Here is a 14087-nt window from a genome sequence, read left to right as displayed (position 1 = left end):
TTGTTGATTCTTGGTCTTCTATGCTGATTCTTCTCGAGTCGAGAAAATTATAACTCAATCTATGACTAAAAATAAGGAAATTTGTCGTAGATGGTTCATATCCTTTTTTTTAATCCAAATTTATTGTCAATATTTGTTCAGAATCTTGGTACTTGTCGAAATTGCAAATTTTCTTCCTCCAATCATACGTATCCGAGTAGTGAAATTATCTGTCATGCCTTGAGGGAATTTTATATGTCTCTAACCCGTATTTTTGTATCGTTTGATTTCTTCAGATATTTTCTCCTGGTCTGATATACCCATTTATATATTTAGGATAAATGAGTATAATAAGTTCCTTCAGTACTACCATCTTGAATAATTATTGGTTCATATCCATCTTTCCAGATCAGGGTCTTGAATAGAATACCTCTTTTATTCAGGCCTTCATAGTCGGTCGTCCTAGGTCTTCTTTGTGTCCACTTTATCATGTAATCTTCAAATTATGAATAGTCATGCTTATGTGTCGTAATTACTATGGCACATAAGTTACTATCCTATTTTCTTGTATAAACCTTTATTCCATTTTCTCTACACAATGTCGTTATGTTGCTTAGATTTATCTGTTCAGACTCCCTTTGTAGGTCTTGCTTTTTTTTATCCAGTCATAGTTTTAGCTTGGCAGAAAGAGCTATCTTCATTAATGTAAGTACTTGTATACTTGGAAAAAATATCTTCATTCAGCGCGGCAACAAATATTCCATGAATATTTTGTTCCTTCTGAAGCTTCATTTATTCTTCTTGATTGGTTGTGCCACTTAACCAATAGGAGCTCTTGTCTTCATGAAATTGTTACTCCATGCATTGCTCCATAATAGTATGATGTCTATAGGTATAACCGCTCTCATTATATACATATAACCTCATATTAGTGTATTCTTTGATAATTCGCTCTACCTATGATTTATGATAACATAGGGGTTTTTTTGTATATATGGATGGAAGAGATGATTCCCTTCTAAATTACATCAATAGTCTTCAGAACAAATGTTTTCTTGGTTGGTTAACTTTCTTCAGACCGCGTCCATTAATTTGCATGTTTATTGTCATCACCAGTCTGTTGATCTTCTACTCCCTGAAATTGAAGCTCTTGGAATCTTTCAAATTATTCTGAGTCTTGTATATTTGGAAGTTCTTCAACTAGATTTCTATAATCTCGGGAATCCTTCATTCTGAGTCACTTATTTGTTTGGAAATATCTGGATGCTTCTCAAGTACTTGAACTGTCACTTGGCTTCATATTGTATGTCTTCTTGATTGTATATATGTCAATGATAGATCTTGATAGATATCAACGGATCAAGACTATCCTTTCTTCGCATAAAATCAAAACATATAATATGACATCCCCTTTTCATCTTGCACATATTTCCCTAGTCCAATATATATATATATATATATATATATATATATATATATATATATATATATATATATATATATATATATATATATATATATATATATATATATATATATATATATATATATATATATACCTTTCTTCGCATAAAATCAAAACATATAATATGACATCCCCTTTTCATCTTGCACATATTTCCCTAGTCCAATATATATATATATATATATATATATATATATATATATATATATATATATATATATATATATATATATATATATATATATATATATATATATATATAATGTCTTGTAAACTGTTAGAATGTCTTCGATCATTTCTGCCTGAATAGACAATATTTTCATAAATACTACTCAAAGGATTCTTTTATCAAAATTCCAAAATTTCGTAATATGCATCCCTTCTTTCTTCTTCACGATATGAGCTTCAAGACTTTGTTCATGTTCAAATATAACGGCTCCTTGAATCCTGATAGTTCTTATATTGAACTACCCCCCCCCTTAAAGAAATCCACTTATATTCCAATATTCTTCTATTATATTGACAATATGGACACATATTTGCTTCACCAAATAATTCCTCAGAACTTGTATTCTTAGTTGCTTGGATTGCAATAAACTCAGCTCATGCTGGCATAATCAAAGGCTTGTACCCACTGACTTTCTTGAAATATCAAGGACAAGGGTCTTCGGAGGGGAATATACTTTTATTGTTAAAATAGTTATTCTTTTGAAAGAGAGATATGATGCATAAGTAAAAGCAAAAAAATAAAACCAACGGTGAAGGGGAGTTCATTCTAATAAAGGCCTTAGCAAAATTATTAGGCAAATTTTTAGTTTTTAACCAAATTATTCTATATAGGTGGGAAAGTTACTCATGAAGGGGGTTAGAAAACCTATGGGTTTAAGGCTCTAGTAAAACATATGCTCTGATATCAACGCTGTCGGGTCCCAGAACTAATGATTCGGAAACCGACATGTTTAACTGTATCAAGCCCTGGATCAGTAGATTGATACAGGTTCAACAATCTGGATCTTCATTGCATACATTTGATCAAGGCTCCAAAGGAGACTTCTTTATGTGATATAATAGGGTATTTACAAGGTTGTGGCTAACTATTACAACAGAAGCTATAGAATGACTTGACCCTAATGTTTGGCTATAGACTTAAACCATCTATCTAATCTATATTTGCGAATTAGGTTGAGATGAGACTAACTTATATAAGACTAACTTATATAATTGAACTCCCGGCTTCGGCAAGAATTCCAAATTAACTCTGAAAGAAGGGGGTTAAAGCAAGGGTGAGTACAACGTACTCAGCAAGCTATTATATTAATCAACAATGAATGCATGAAATGGTAATATATGTGTAGAGCTAGGTTTAATTGCAGAAAGTTGAGAATGTAGAAGTAGAAAGTCTATAATGTTTATAATGCAACAGTATTTAATAAAATCTAGAATTATGTTTCTAACCAAGATGCCATTGTGAGTCCCAATGCCCGATAACCGCGAGCACGGCTATTCGAATAGTTTTAAGAAACAGTAGATGTACGCTTTACCCACAATCCATGACGTGCCAAACACATTAGCCTTGTCATGGCAAAGCTTTTCGGTTACTAACATTAGTGGTACCTGTTCCATGAACTCTAGTCCCCATGCACTCTGAACGTAACGTTATCAGCAGCGAGAGGAGTTCTGGCGTTCCCGAGGTCTTTAGAGAGAACTGATTGTATGACACCATGTCATCGCAATCAGGGTTCACAAACAATTTGTGCACAATTCATCTCATATATTTACCTGCGCCTCGATAAATATCACAGTTGCCCTTCACGGCATAAATTTGCCTCCTGCGCGAGGACTTAAGAAAAACCACTATACAGAGGTACCACCTTTGCTAGATAACTTAATCAGCTAGGTCTATGCCCATACGAGAATTGCGGTCGTACTCGTATGTTCTTCACATGTACTTGGCAGTTTTATGTCGGTTGGAACAGTACTAGCCACCTGGAAATCAACCATTTCTACCATATTGTTCCAATCTAAGTTCATTATATTTTATGCAGTCTAATTAGGCAGGGCTAAGCAAAGCTAGCATATCTGGTTTGCTATGTTCAGGTTACGCATTCGAAATCATGAATGACTAATGCATGAGATAATGGAGATATAGAATAAAGGATAATTATGCTCAAAGGAGAGAGATAATAACTTGCCTTGCTCCAACGCAAATAAATTCAAGATAAGCAACCTGATTATCCGATCCTCGAAATACCACAGGTTGCCATCCAAAAGATAATAGACTCTACTAAGAAAGACGAAGAACCAAATTCAATAAAAGTCATAAAATAACGAGAAAACGATAAACGGTAAAGAGGGCTTGGTTTTAGGATATAGCCTATCTCTTTTATAGGACATAGGGATTATTGAGCTAATATTATATGTGGAGGTTCTAAAGGGTTGGAGGCTAGAGGGGATTAAGCAACTAATGTCGCTTATATTTCATGTGTGGGTTTTGGTTTCTTGGAGAGTAGGAGATATATTGAATAATCTAACTGGTTAAGTGGATATGTGGCTAGTATTGATCGAGGTTGGCTTTGGTAGAAGAATAGCTAGGATTTAGTTGTTCTCGAGTCGATGCTGAAATAGGATAGCATATCGGCTCGTATTTCATGTATATGCTATGGGTAGTTGGAGGGTAAATGGTTGAGATTATAGCTGGTGGGGGTCTGGCTTCAATTGTCTAAGCCGATATCAAGGTAAGATAAATATCGGCTAGGGTTTGGGTGTTCGCTAGTCATCGCTAAAGCATGACGACTAGGTTTGGTATCTTCTCTAGTCGGTGTCAATAGACAATATAACGGCTAGAGGGATGGGAGGTTTGTGCAGGTTTAGCGAGGCGGAAGTGTTACTCCGACAACCGTGAGTGGCGGCGGAGCGGCTAGGATCACACAGGGCCCGAAAGCTAACTGTGCAGTGTGCTATGGTGGTCGAGGGAATAGTGAAGCTCCGACCGTTGTACGCAGCGAGGCGTAAGATGCCAGGAGCAGCACTTCGACCTTTGGTTTGGGTTTTGTCAGGCTTTACAACCAACGGTTCGACGTCAGGGCCAATAGACCGCAAACGTCCCCATGGAAGACGTAAAGTTCCAATCGGCGGCATTTTAGTGGCTAATAGGTATTTTGGGGTAAAAGAAAGTATTTGAAAAAGGCAAATATAAATTCAAATGATATTTGAATAAATTCAAATAAAATTATAAAATAGCAAATTAGGTATCAAAATATAGCTTTGAATTTAGATGAATTTAGATCCAGGTTTCATTGGAATTGGATCTACGGTTTAGGAGATATGGGCTTCTAAAGAATTGGATTTGAATTAAATAGGGAAAATAGGAAGAGTTACTGTGCAGGGGCCCACCTGTCAGTGTTTGTTTTCTTTTCTTTTTCTTTCTCTTCTTCTTCCTCCCGTATCTTCCTTCTTCTTTTTCAGCCGAGTAAACGAGAGGAGAGGGAGAGAGGGACGCCGGTGCTCCAGTGGATGGGGGACGGCGACGTCGGTGGCGGAACGTGTTCCCGAGCAACGCGCACCCGGGGAGGGTGGTGGCTGGGAGAGAGGAAGGGTGAGTTAGCCGGAACAGCGGCAACACGAGCTCACCTTCGGCCGGCTAAGGTGGTAATGGTGGTGGCTTAGTTTGGAGGGAGAGAGAAGGGGGAAATGGACAAAATGGATTCGCCGGAGTGAAGAGAGACTAGTGGTGCAAGGATTCGAGAAGTGGAGCTGTAGGGGAGGAGATCGGCCGGGACTTAGTGGTGGCCGGTCATGGTGGAGAGAGAAGAGAGAGCTCGTAGAGCTCGGATGATGTGGGGAAAATAGAGGGTTTCACCGGCTATTTATAGGAGTCGGGAAGTCGGTTCACCGGAGGAGGACGAGGAAGGCACGGCGATGGTAGCGTGAGAAGGAGGATGACGGCGTCGGTCTCGTCCTCTGATTGGGCATCGATGTCGGTTCGGCTCGTGTTTGATGTCAGCGAAGTGACGTGCGGCTGACGTCTTTTTGATTTCTTAGCGGCGACGGAAGGACGTTGGCAGCGGCAGAGGAAGGTACGGCACGGCGTCAGCGGCGGCTCAAATCACGGCGCACGACAACGGCACCTAGGGGGAATAAGTTCACTCTGGGTCCCTCTATTTGTCGCCCAGTCCGATTTTCGTCCCTTGGTCGTAAAACCGGGTAAGATAGGTCCCCCAACTTGTGAAACCATGTAAGTGAGGTCTCTCGGCGGTATTATGCCCGGTTTTTGCTGAAGTGACGCCTACGTGGCTCCTTTGACTGGGTCTTTGTCTCACATGTCATTGAAGTGGCGTTTACGTGGCAATTAGATCCGAAAAAAAATAAAAACATCAAAATTCAAAATAAAAAAATTATACAAAATTTGTGGGACCCACATGCCAGTAAAAAAAATAAAAAAGGGACCCACATGTCAGCGGGTCCCACTTCTTCAACCTCATCTACCTCTGTGGCTCTGTATGCTTCAACGATGCCGGTGGGAGAGAAGCAGGGTGCGGCGGGTGGCTGACGGCGGGAGAGGAGGGGGAGTGCGGCGGGCGGCTGACAGCGGGAGAGGAGCGGGGTGCGGCGGGCGGTAGGCGGCGGGAGAGGAGCGGGGTGCGCCCGCCGACGGGCTTCGGCGGGAGAGGAGCGGGGTGCGGTGGGCGGTAGGCGGCGGGAGAGGAGCGGGGTGTGCCCGCCGAGGCCGCCGCCGACATCTCCCCTTCCGCGGCCACCGTTAGCGAGAGCGGCTCCCCGTCGAGGCCGCCGCCGATATCTCCCCGCCCGCGGCCGACAAGGAGGAGGAGAGTGGCTCCCGGCCCTTGGCGCCGCCTTTCTTGTCGCCAGCTTGCTCCGGTCGTCGGCGTCGTCCGCTCCGGCTCGGCCGCTTGTCCTTCTTCGCTGACCGGAAAGATTATGGATATGAAGCTGACATGTGGGTCCCACTGTTTTAATTATTTTTCAGGGATCAAATTACCACGTAAGCGCCACGTTAATGCCATGTATGACGAAGACCTAGTCAAAGAAGCCACGTCGACGCCACGTCAGCAAAAACCAGGTACAATACCGCTGAGGGACCTTATTTAAACGGTTTCGTAAGTTGGGGGACCAGTTGTACCCGGTTTTGCGACCAAGGGACGAAAATCGGACTGGGCGACAAATAGAGAGACCCAAAGTGAACTTATCCCGCCTAGGGCACCTGGCATCGGTGCCCACAGAAAGGAGAGGGGCGGCTCAGCTGGAAGGGTTGGCTGGGCCGTCCTGGGCCAAGAGGGAGATGGGCCGATAGAAGAAGAAAAGGGAATTTTGGCCCAAAAGCAAATAGAAGTTATTTTTGAATTTTGGAAGATATTTGAAGAAGGAAGTTTGAATCCAAATTAATATTTGGAAGGAATTTAGGTGGCTAACTTTTGAAATGAATCTATTTTTGGAGATAACTTTCAAAAGAGATATTTCCTAAATATTTGAGTGCAATAATGTGGTCTAAATATTAAAGCACTCAAATGGGAGGGAATTAATATAATTCCTCAAAATATTTTTGGGAATGAGGTAAGAAAACAAAGGAAATAAATAGGATTTTTAGCCACAAACTGCCTGACATGGATTTAGAAAATTATTTGAGGCTAAAAGGAGATTAATTTGGAAGAGGGAAATAAAATAAAAATATATCCTTCTTAGCACAAGAGCAATTATTCAAAAAAAATATTATTCTTGTGCCAAAGAGGGTATCAAGCCACATGAACTAAATTAGTGGCCAGATCGAAAGGAAAGAATTTGGATTTGGAAGAAAGTTAAGGATAGGTTTCGAATCAAAGGATGGATCGACAATTAATTCCAATAAAATTGGAATCACTTGGTTTAGGTTCTAGGACAATAGTAGAGAATTTCTTGGACCATAATTCATAAAAGTGCAAAGGGTTTTTAAACTAAATTTGAATAAAAGGAATTTTGTCAATATAAGGTTTTAAATTAAAACCAAATCAAGAAATATCCCAAGATAATTTTAAATGAAAATCACAAAAGCTTTTAAATATCAAAGAGGGATTTTATGCAAGTTAGTTTTAGGAGGTCTCTCTCTAATTATATTTTCCTAGGTTTAGAAGGTTAATAAGAACATAAGAACCGGCATGATGCATAATTAGAAAATAGCTAATTTTCAGTATGTTACACAGACCCACATCCATGTTGAGGCCTCCACTAAATAAAAAAAACTTAAATTCATCACTATAAATCAAAATATCTCATCTTAAGCCGGTACACCCATTACTTATATCCCATTAGACACTTATAAACTTTCTATCAACTTAATTAATTTCTCTCAACATGTATATGGGGGCTATTTACCTATACAAATTGATTTTGGTGCGTTTATCAATAACTGATCTTTTTAGGAGATAAAATTATATATATGATCTATGAAGTCACTAATAATTTAGAGAAAAATATTTAAATGATATCAATTTTTCTATCATATTGTGTACCCCATCTAGCGTTATTTTTTTTAAAGACGCCATTTTAAAAATTAAAATGTGCTCGGTTGAACATCGTACTGATCATTCCGAACAGGTGAGTTGTACCAAGAAATCTTAGCAGTGAAACAACTATGAGGTGGCTTTACCAATATAGTGAGTCAATTCCATATGGGAATTAAAGACCATGTTCATTTATTTCTTTTTGGTAAAACTTGCTACGCTACATAGTAAATTCCTAACATTTAGCGGAGAATAATCTAGAAATGTGTATGTATTATATGACCTCTATTTTAATATTTGTTACTCAATTGAAGAGAGATAATTTAGAACATATGACTTTACCCCATGTGAGGTTGTTGGTTCAACCCACATATATTTTTAGCCCAAATTGCAGAGATGAAATCATTTCAAAGATGCTTGATAGAGTGGAATTCTCCAAAAAATTTTAAAAATGGACATGAAATGAATTCAAAAATTATGTAAATGTTTTAAAAAAATTGTTGGGTTTAAACCCATTCTAAATAGAAATATTCAAATATTTTAGCAAGACAAACAGAATGAAAATATCTAAAATTTTGAATAGAATATAACAAAAAAAAATGGGACTTTTTAGGGATGTCTGGGTGATATATCCCTGTGGGGATTCAAAATACCCAAACTTTTCTCATAGGAACTACATCTATTGTTTCGACATAATATTATTTCATAAATTGAAAACTATACGGTTTCGATTAATTTTAGTTTAGAAATTATGTGCTGCATGGGTAATTAGAAGAAAATCATAACCAACATTCAAAGCACATTAAATAAGTTTAATTTTAATTTAGATATAGTAAAATAAAATTTTAATACAATATCACCAACATACATGGACATTCGTTATAAAATTTCACACATATTAAATTAGGTGCACGCGCATGTACGCGGGCTATCTTTCTAGTTGTAATAAAAATAACAAACAAAACTTAAATTACTATATGCATATTTACAATTAAATTTGTTATTTTTTTATAACTTGTAGAAGTTGAATTTAAACTTGTATGTTTGTGGAATTATATATTACATATTGATCTATCTTGTCAATTTTTTTGAAAATTTCTCATAATTATTCAGTTGGCATGCAATAAACAGGTTGACATCTTTGTTTAGAATCCTTCGCTTGCCGGGGCGTGTGGCGGCGACTCGGTCTGGAAAGGGGAGCGCGGGATGGCGGGCGGTGACCTCCCGTGCCGAACACGAGCCAAGCGCAGCGCCTTGCTGCTGTCGAAAATGTTCCGCCATCGCCATCCCACACGGTATCGCCGGCACTCTGCTGTACTCGAAAATGTCCTCACGCAATTGCTGCTGGTGCCGCGACTAGCGCCGCGCTGGGAGAAAGTCCATATGCGCTGGAAGAACAAGTCCACGTCAAAGTCACTTTTGTTGCTAATGACATTACTAATTAATACGATTTTGAGGGGATGCTTTGAGAGCCATTGAGATTATGACTGAGACACGTGTCCTGCACGAGATAACGACCGAGACGGCCTCATCTTTCTCTCATGCTTATATTTAGCAGCTAAAATTTAAATTTTCAATCTTAAATTTAGAGCGGATTTTCAATATATATATATATATAACATATTTAAACGTATAATCAGGTAGTAAGCAGCACAAGCAAAATAAAAAAAAATCTTTAGTTCTGGGTATTTTAACCGAGACTAAGGATAAAAATCTTCAGTCATGTATTTATAGTCCCAATTTACAACCTGAGACTAAAGAAAATTACAAACTAGTACTACAAAGGGTTTGCGGAGGTCCAGTTAACATCAAAAACCAATTCCAATCAGCCATCGTGGATAGCAAGAATATAGCTACGAGGAACAGAGAGAGAGATCAACAACTCTCCGAATTCCAATTGATAATACTGTTCAACAAGCTCACGTGTTGAGTTATGCCGTGTTTAGATTCAAAGTTTTTTTTCAAACTTCTAACTCTTCCATCACATCGAAACTTTCCTACACATAACTTTTCCGTCTCATCGTTCCAATTTCAACTAAATTTTTAATTTTAACGTTAGTGCCACAAATTGTTTCAACGAACTGGAAAACAAGGCAGCTGATGTAAGTGTAACAGGGGTAATCTGCCGCATGATCTGAATCTGAACACACCGGGAACCTACCGAGATGACCAACAGAATCCGCGCATGATTCATGCCATCAGCCGCATTTCGCACGCAGAATTTTGCGAGATTCGGCGGAGGGGACTTTACCCAGTTCCGCGTCGGCATCGCGTCCCCGATCCCGAACTGCCCCGCTTCCTCGCCACGCGCTGCGCCTGGGATCTCATCCGATGGATTCAAAGCCACAACGGCCACCGTGCAGCGACACGACCTGCTCGAGGACGACATGGCCACGGACTACAGAAGAGAAGCGTCGGATAGGACTCGGGAGGGAGATATTTAACACTCTGATGCACATAGTGTTTAACAATTTATCACCGGATCTATAGTCATGAGAATTCACGTGTCATAAATATAGATATATGGATGATAAATTATTAAACGCTAAATCTAAAAGTGATAAATTGGTATTGTATCTTTTGACCCACCATCTATTATATACTAAAGTCCATTAAACTTTCTACAAACGCTCTCATGCCGTCACATGGCGCTCTAAAAACGCTCTCAAACTGCCACGTGACACTCTAATAAAAATAGAAAAATATATAAATTCTGAGAAAAAAGAAAAACATCTCACCATTGATTTTTATTAAATTTGGTGGACCCATTATTTACCGCCATTAGATTAGATCTATTAAAATAATAATTCCTTCCTGTAATTAATCTCCCGTGTGTCAAAATACGTTCGTCTGGATTAGATCTATTACGAAAAAAATTCCTTCCTCTAATCTCCTGTGTAATTAAATACAATAGATCAAAATACGTTCTCAAAAAAAAAAAAGATCAAAATACGTTCGCCTCCGTGACTGATGAGGATGTACGTACGTTCCTGCCTGGTGGAAACGTACCGGCCCTCCCCTCACCTCCTCAACTCTTTTCCTCTCTTATTTGAAATAATATTTACTATTTATCATAATAAATTTTAAATAACTCTACCTTCTAAACTATACATACAATAATTATCTATTCACGTCATATATTTTTCTACAATTAAATCAATAACACGTTGGATCGCATTATCAAGTTATAACAATAAATATTATTTTGGGTCGTATTTTGACCCTTTATATCGTATCTAACCAAACAAAATGGCAAACAAAATGGCAATGTTCAAAAACAAAATTTACACCCATTGTATTATTTGCCATTAAATTAAAAAAAGTATTATCTATATTTTATATTGCAAAAGAAATTATATTTTAGGTCATATTTTGCATGTAATTCAAATAGACATGCGAATTATGAAAATGATGAAAATATAGATTATATCACTACATATCAGTTATCAGTTAACATATAACAGGTTATATGTTGGCGCTTTAGCATGGCATTCAATTATTATGACAAATCGTAAAAAAAATCAATGATATATCATCATATTTAATAACATGTAGGGTGCAGTCTATTGGGCCCATACATGAATAACGTAAACTATCAGTCCTATTTATCACCCTTTATAAGCTATTTTGGATACTATATTAATGCCCTATATATATTAAGTAAAAGAATAAAGGGAATAAATGTCATATTTTTTTCTCTAGTTTTCTATTAACACATGGTATATGGGTATTTCATACTAAGTTTAGTAAATTAGGGAACACACAGCTGTGTTTTCAGTGGTAGGCGACGTACCCGTCGACAGCGAAGCGCCTGTGGTGACTTCGTCAATCTTAAGAATTTGTCGGCCCAGTCTTCGAAGATGCTCATAGGGGTAGGATTTGCGAGCGTGCATTCATAGGGGTAAGTGCGCGTGCGTTGTGAGTATATATATTGTACTGTGTAATTCTAAAAAAAATAAGATATACTTTATAATAAGAATTGATCTACCAAAAGTGTAATTTTGTCTATCACGCTTAAACATTTATAGGTACTCTATACCTACTTATATTTATATAATATCACTATTATTTTAAATTAAATTTCAAACAAAATAAGAAAGCATATGAAGAAAAAAGAGAGTATAAGTAAATAGAAGTTAGTATTTGATTAGATGAAACTGTCCTATTAGCCATATTTTTAATAGAAAATATTTTCAAATTAATATATCCTAAAATCCATCAAAACATCTATAGTATATAAGAAAAAAAAATTAGGTTAATGTTTATAAACCCCAAAAATAATATATGCTAAATATTACCCAAAAAAAGAATTTTTAGTAATTTTCATATGAACCAACTTCATTTTGTGAGAATATTTTCTCATAAATTCAATACAGCATATTTTCAAGTAATTTTAGTTTCATTTATACGTTGCGAGGGTAATTAGAAAGAATTTATAACCATTGTTCAAAGCTATCCCAAGACAAATTATTCAAAACAAACAGATTTAGAATAGAGTAAATAAATATATTTAGAGAAAAATTTATCCACACGTAAACATTTATAACAAAAATCCAAGTAGTATTGAATAAGGTGCTTGCACATTTGCATGGGCTACCTTCCTAGGTAAATCAAAGACTTCCTAAAAATCCTGAGAAAAATGCAAAAAAAAAAAATCTAGCCATTGATTTTCATTAAATTTGATGAACCCATTAAAAAACTTTTATCTCTTGAAACCCGATCTTACCTGGGCCACGTACGTATGTATGTTACCTTTTTTCTTTTACGAAAATGCAATACGAAAATGCAAGTACGGGAAACGCGCCCCCCCTCCACCCCCACCCCCCCAGCCGCCGCCGCCGCCATCTTCCCTCAATCTCTTTCGCCTCTTTTCCACCTATTCATTTTCCTATTTTCATGCTTTGTTAGTTAGAAAAGAAAAATGCGTTAAACAATTTAAGCAACTATAATGTCTAAATCATACAACTAACCTTTATCCGCTAATTTTCACTATATTTTAACTTTGAAAAGAAATTTCATTTGGATTATATTTTCTAACTTTTGTATGCCATTCAAGCAATTGTAAACAATATGAACTATGATGATGATGATGATGATGATGATGATGATGATGATGATGATGATGATGATGATAATAATAAAGATTTTAGAGCTACAATCATAAAATAAAATAAATATAACTGTCAGTAATATTTCCAACATATATTAGTTTGAAAGCAAAAGTAATGCTAAAATATAGGTAACTATAACATGTAAATCATTCAACTAATATTTGATCCGCTTATATCTTTAGATTATTTTGCATTTAAGGACCCAAACCTACTATAATTCAACTTTGAAAAGAAATATATCACTTTGGGGCTATATTTTCTAACTTTTGCATGTCATTCAAACAATTATAAAATTATTAAAAAAATGATATTGATTTTATCATTGTATATATCTTCACAGTAGTTAAATTAGATGTACAATGATAAAGTGAAAATAACCTAAATCCCCCCATTCTAATATTATAATTAGTCAAAATGATATTATTAGACTTATAGTGTTCATATTTTTAACACCTACTGTGAATATACCGTAGAAAAAGACGTGTAAAAAAGATAGAGTTTAATTCTATTTTTAGTTAATAAAGTAAACAACTAAAATAGTATAACAAGTAATTATATGCAAGCATACTCTCTCCCCTTTCACTCTGTTCGTCTCCTCTCTCATTCAATTCATCCATCTTCTAATTTTTAACTAATTAGTAAAAATGATCAATAATTACAAACAACAGAATCAACTATATTAGATTTTTAACTAATTATTATTCTTAAGATTATAATTACTCCGTAGCATTATGAGTTTATTTGTATATAATTGCATATATAAGCCACACTAAGATAGCAGTATATAGTTGTTGAAAAGTTTTATTTGTTACTATTAAATTTAAGTTTTCAGATTCATGTTAACTAGGTATTATCTTTTAAAAAGGATAATATAGATCATGCATATCACAAGGAAATGAGGCCTATGATACATCTTTGTTAATTTATATGTAAGTATATAACATTTTGTGTAAATCTGAACCATCTAGAAGGAGGACTAATTTGGTGGGACAAATAAAGCATATTTATTAACAGTAATAGTTCTTTAGGATTTATTTT

General features: G+C 36.5%; 1 long non-coding RNA gene across 2 annotated transcripts; it reads right to left on the bottom strand.

Moving 5' to 3' along the window:
- Positions 1-2471: 2471 nt before the first annotated feature.
- On the bottom strand, positions 2472-5282 carry LOC9271938 (uncharacterized). Of its 2 annotated transcripts, none has more exons than XR_010740551.1 (3): positions 4838-5282; positions 3637-3725; positions 2472-2702 (listed from the first exon to the last, which is right to left on the bottom strand). It is a non-coding gene; the product is annotated as an uncharacterized lncRNA (long non-coding RNA). The 2 variants fall into 2 exon arrangements; XR_010740550.1 differs by having other exon boundaries at positions 3637-3728; positions 4838-5280.
- Positions 5283-14087: the final 8805 nt, after the last annotated feature.

Source organism: Oryza sativa, chromosome 4 (assembly GCF_034140825.1).
Source record: "Oryza sativa Japonica Group chromosome 4, ASM3414082v1".
Taxonomy (NCBI): domain Eukaryota; kingdom Viridiplantae; phylum Streptophyta; class Magnoliopsida; order Poales; family Poaceae; genus Oryza; species Oryza sativa.
This window is presented reverse-complemented; position numbering and strand designations above follow the sequence as displayed.